Source organism: Lupinus angustifolius, chromosome LG03 (genome assembly GCF_001865875.1).
Source record: "Lupinus angustifolius cultivar Tanjil chromosome LG03, LupAngTanjil_v1.0, whole genome shotgun sequence".
NCBI classification, from domain to species: Eukaryota; Viridiplantae; Streptophyta; class Magnoliopsida; order Fabales; family Fabaceae; genus Lupinus; species Lupinus angustifolius.
In genome coordinates, this window is record NC_032011.1 from 15,117,435 (window position 1) to 15,123,706 (window position 6,272).

The following is a 6,272-nucleotide window of genomic DNA, read 5'->3' on the forward strand; positions in this document are numbered from 1 at the left end:
AATGCAAAATCTTTATGGAAGAAAATTGAATCTTTATATGCTTCTAAATCAGGTAATAATAAATTATACTTGTTGAATTCCTTGATGAATTTGAGGTACAAGGAGGGAGCTTCTATTTCAGATCACTTGAATGGTTTTCAAGGGGTCCTTGATCAATTATCAGGAATGGGTATCAATTTTGATGATGAAGTGTTGGGACTATAGCTACTGAATACTCTACCAGATTCTTGGGAAACATTTCGAGTTTCAATTACAAATTCAGCCCCCGATAGTATTGCCTCTTTGGAGAGTATAAAGGGAAGTATTCTTAATGAGGAGATGAGAAGGAAGGCACATGCTACTTAGGTGTTTGTCACTGAAAACATGGGGAGAAGTCATAGAAAGGAACCGAAAGGGGATAGAGAAAAGGGAAGAAGTAAGTCCAAGTCCAGATACAAGAATGTGGAGTGTCACTATTGTCACAAAGCAGGTCACATACAGAAGAATTGTTTTTAATGAAAAAGGGATAACAAAGACAAGAAGGGCAAGCATAACGAGAACAATCATGGTGATGATGATCGTGTTACTACTGCCACTTGTGACAATCTTATTATTCTTCATGACTGTGATTCGATTAATCTTGTATCGAATGAGAGTTTGTGGATAATGGATAGTGGTGCTACACTGCATATTACACCAAGGAAGGAGTTCTTCACATCTTACACTTATGGTGATTTTAGAGTGTTGAAGATGGGTAATGATGGTGTGTCAAAAGTAGTTGGTATTGGTGATATTTGTTTGTATACCAACATGGGAGGGCAGTTGTTGCTGAGAGGAGTTAAACATGCTCCAGATGTTAGTTTCAATTTGATCTTTGTGCATATGCTTGATGATGGTGGTTATGATAATCACTTTGGTTCTGGAAAATAGAAACTCACTAGAGGTAACTTGGTTGTGGCTAGAAGGGAGAAAATTTCTAAACTATATTGGACAAAAATGTTGGTTGCTAAAGAAATTGTGAATGCCATGGATATGGATGCTTCTTTGTGGCACCGCAGACTTAGTCATATTAGTGAAAAAGGGTTGAACTGTTTAGCCAAAAAGGATGTACTTCTAGGATTAAAGAGTGCAGAGTTGGAAAAATGTTCTCATCGCATGGCTGGTAAGCAGACCAAAGTATCCTTTAAGAAGCATCCTCCCTCAAGGAAGTCAGAGTTGCTTAAATTGGTGCATTCTGATTTTTGTGGTCTATTGAAGGTAAAGTCATTTGGTGGTGCACTTTACTTTATTACTTTATTGATGATTGTTCAAGGAAGCTTTGGGTCTATGCTTTGAAGACAAAGGACCAAGTACTTGAAAAGTTCAAACAATTCCATGTTTTGGTTGAGAGACATTCTGGCAAGAAGCTGAAATGCATTCGTACTAACAATGGTGGTGAATGTTGTGGATCGTTTGATATTTACTGCAAGCAGCAAGGTATTAGACATGAAAAGACTCCTCCTAAGACTCCTCAGCTTAATAGCTTAGCGGAGAGGATGAACAGAACTTTGGTTGAAAGAGTTAGGTGCATGCTTTCTAAAGCAAAATTTCCTAAACATTTATGGGGTGAGGCTTTGTACACGGCAGTGCATGCTATTAATCTTAGTCCTGCAATTGCTCTGAATGTTGAGGTGCCAGACAAGATTTGATTTGGCAAGAATGTCAAGTATGACCTTTTGTGAGTTTTCGGTTGCAAGACATTTGTGCATGTTCCAAAGGATGAAAGGTCCAAGTTGGATGCAAAGACAAGGCAGTGCATCTTTATCGGTTATGGCGAAGATGAATTTGGCTACAGGTTATATGATAATGTTGAGAAAAAGGTTGTTAGAAGTCGTGATGTGAGGTTCATGGAAGATAAAACCATTGAAGACATTGATAAGATGAAGAAGACTACACCCGAGGAATATAGTAGATTGTCTAATATTGATCCATTCTAGACGCCTATACATGATTTGGATACAGTTGAGGAAAACATTCAAAATGGTGAGCAACATGATTATGTTGGTGATCAACAACTTGGAGATGAGTTAGATTTTCTCATTGATATTGGTGAAGATGAACATGAAATGTCACAATATGGTTTGGTGATGCTTCTGAACCACCTCAAGTTCAACTTCGGATGTCTAATAGGAAGAGGAAACCATCTACCAGATACCCTTCTGATGACTATGTTGTTGTGACAGATGGAGGAGAACCTGAATATTATCATGAGGCCATGGAAAATCAAGAAAAGAAGAAGTGATTGGATGCAATGCAAGAGGAAATGCAGTCCTTTCATGATAATCACACTTTTAATTTGGTCAAATTGCCAAAAGGGAAGAAGGTTTTGGAAAACATGTGGATTTACAGGGTCAAGCAAGAAATTAATTCTACATCTCCAAGGTATAAAGCCAGATTGGTGGTTAAAGATTTCAGACGGAGAAAGAGTGTTGATTTCAGTGAGATTTTTTCTCCTGTGGTGAAGATGTCGTCCATTAGAATTGTATTGCGTTTGGCTGCTACTCTTGATTTGGAGGTAGAGCAAATGGATGCAAAAACTACTTTCTTTCATGGTGATTTGAAGGAAGAGATTTATATGAAACAACCTTATGGTTTTCTTGTTGAAGGGAAAGAAGACTATATGTGTAGGTTGAGAAAGAGTCTATGGTTTGAAGCAGGCTCCACGACAATGGTACAAGAAGTTTGAGTCTGTTATGTGTGAGCAAGGCTACAAGAAGACTACTTCTGATCATTGTGGCTTCATTATAAAGTTTGTTGATGATGATTTTATCATCCTGTTATTGTATGTTGATGACATGCTTATTGTTGGGAAAATATTTTCATGATTGACAGGTTAAAGAAGCATTTAGGCAAGTCATTTGCCATGAAAGAAATGGGAGCTGCTAAGCAGATTCTTGGTATAAGAATCATGCAAAATAGGCAAGAAAATAAACTTTGGCTGTCACAAGAACATTATATTAAGAGAGTGTTATAGAAGTTCCAGATGAAAAATGCTAAGGCGGTAAGCACTCCTCTTGTTACTCATTTTAAGTTGAGTGTTAAACAGTGTCCTTCAAATGAAGCTGAAAAATCAGATCTGCAACAGGTTCCTTATGCATCAGCTGTAGGAAGTTTGATGTATGCAATGGTGTATACAAGACCAGATATTGTACATGTTATTGGTTTAGTTAGTAGATTTCTGTCAAATCCAGGTAGAGAGCATTGGAGTGCTGTGAAATGGATTTTGAGGTATCTTTGTGGTACTGCTAGTCTGAGGCTTAGTTTTGGAGGTGATAAACTTACTCTTGTGGGTTATACTAATTCTGATATGGTTGGAGACATTGATTCTAGAAAGTCCATTTCAGGTTACTTGATTAAGTTTGCAGGAGGGCTGTAGCATGGCAATCCAGGTTGCAAAAGTGTGTTGCATTGTCCACTATTGAGGCAGAGTTCATTGTCATTACAGAAGCATGCAAAGAGTTGCTTTGGGTGAAGCAATTCTTGCAGGAGCTTGGTTTTGTCCAAGACATATACTTGTTATTTTGTGATAGTCAAAGTGTCATTCATCTTGGGAAGAATTCAATTTTTCATTCTAGATCCAAACACATTGATGTAAGGTGTCATTGGATACGTGATGTTTTGGATGCTAGGTTGTTGGAATTGGTTAAGGTTCATACATATGATAATGGTGTTGATATGATGACTAAGGCCTTATCAAGGTGGAAGTTTGAAACTTGTTGTGATATTGTCGCTTTGGTGATTCTCTCCACATAGTTGTGAGGGGGAGATATGTTGGGTTTGGGCTCCCTTCCTATGTGGAGAAAGACCCATTTGGGCAAAGCTCACTTGCCCCACTTAATCTAATAGATAGGGGTCAGATGTGGTAAAGTAGTTAAGGGAATTTATGCAAAAAGAGGCAATTGAAAAGTGTGAGAGAAGATAAGAAAACTCAACCTGCAAGAACTCCGAGCAGCCGTGGGAAACTCGCGACAGCGTCTTCGTTCACCGTTGGATGGGGCTGAAATTTGGGCAGCAGATTACAGCTTATAGTGCTTCATTCTGAACAGTTGGATCGGTGAGACGATGTCCGAGGTGGTAGAAAACGAGTTGTTACATCAGTTGTTTTTCTGGTTTTTTCTAGTTTTTCTTGTTCTCATTTTCAAGCTTGTTGCTCTGTTGTATGCCGTATTGTTGAGCATGTTTTGTACTGTATTTTGGAGACACTCTTGTATTCCTATTTTGATTATAGTGAAGCTTGATTGACTGGCTTATGCCCGTGGTTTTTACTTCTCACTTTGGGAAGGTTTTCCATGTTAAAATTCTAGTGTCCCTTGTGTGTTACTGCATTATTTGATATTGCTCCTCATAGATTCTAGCAAGTTGGGGAAATTATTATCATCTGCATGTACTCTGTTAGAGTTTACATTGTTATTGTGTTGAATTTCCCATCAATACAATGCACTTATGTTCTTATATACAAGTGGTAGCTTGCGACTCAAGCAAAAAGAGAAATAACAAACTTGTAACTACTCTTAACTAACTACCTACTTGCTAATAACCCATGTGCTAAATATGTCAAAATACTCTACTGATATCCAATCTTCCAGACGAATAAAACTGGCCTATGTTTATGATGCATAGCCAACTACGACAATAAAACTGCCTGCACCAAATTGTCTAGTACTGATGCACCAAGCCTTGGATTATCTCGGTCAGAATGTCTAGTCCGCATCAAGTTGTCTCAGTCAGGGTCCATAGTATGTTAATGCTTGTCTGCACCATCCGCACCAAATCCTCTGTATTTGTTCTACATCATGCTTCCCTACATAAAATCAAACCTACACTAAAACTAAAACAGAAGAAACTATAAGTAATGTTAGATAGATTTATTAGTAAATCCATATGGGATACAAATGTAATAGATATTTTCTTTTGAAGTATCTTCTACTATTGTATAGATTTAGAAATGTAGTTAATTTGTGTATTTGTATTGAATTAATTAATGTATCGATTGTATTATTTGTGGTTTATCTCTTTGCAATAATTACATATAACTTTTGAATTCTTATCACTCTTATGTATTAAATACGAGTAGAGTTGCTAATGAATAGAGACAAATAAATAAAAACAAATTTATTTATATAAAAAGACACTTAAAAAAAGGAAATAGGTAGTTGTAACTTTTTGGAATCTTCACCTTAATATTAATGTTATGGATATTAATAAGATGGTCTAATGCATATTGGCCTAATAATCTTTTTTGATGCATCAGAAATTAAAGAGAATAAGAAAGGTCCATATATAGAATGGGCAGAGCTCCTGGAGGTGGAGAGTCTAAGATGCTCAAGTTCTCCTAATATTCCATACTAAATTTAGACATTTATTTTGTCATCATATTTCCTTCTCTGTAGATATGTTGAAGTCGAACGTCCAAATTCCTCCTAAGTAACCAACATATATTGTGAAGTACATGAGCAATATGATCTAAGCAAATCTACATCTTATCGGTAATGATATGGATACTTTCAAGACAGTCACTCTCCAGTAAAACATAATGATGACCCACCTTCCAAGTTAATTAACTCAAGACTATGGTCAATGACCAAGAATTCGGCTTGGATGGAAGAACTAGATTCAAAATTACCGCTGAAACCAGATAACTAAATGTCGTCATGATTGTAAATAATATTATCACCTCTAATTTATTGATCATGTAGTCTGCAACTATCGTCCACATTAAGCTTAACCCTTCTAGTTTCCGAACTACACTAATGGACATTGGACAAAAAATTTCAAGTCTTATTGTATTGGATCCCAATTTAGGTTATTAAGTTACTTAATCACAAGGCTTAATTTTTATGGCAATAGGATAATAAGTGGTAGATGTAAGATGAAATACAAATTTTAATATTGGAATTTTTTTATTATTATTCTTTGAGTTTTAGTATAAAAAATGAAAAGTAGTTGAGATGTAAGTATAATTTAATAAGGAAAAATGAATGGAAGAATGTTTTACTCTATGATAATATTATCTATATTTATATTTAATTATTATAAATTTTTAAAAATAAATAAATGATAAATAATATATTGACTATGAATCTTTATATTGATATTATATTTTAATTTAATTTCTGTTAAAAGAAATTATAAATTTAAAATAAAATATAGGAAGGTCGCAATTGTAGACGTCGGCTTCAGTGGTTTACGTTTTGACACGAGCTATCCGTTGGTTTATCCCTTGCATTGGGCCACTGGATTTGCAGCCACCAGTT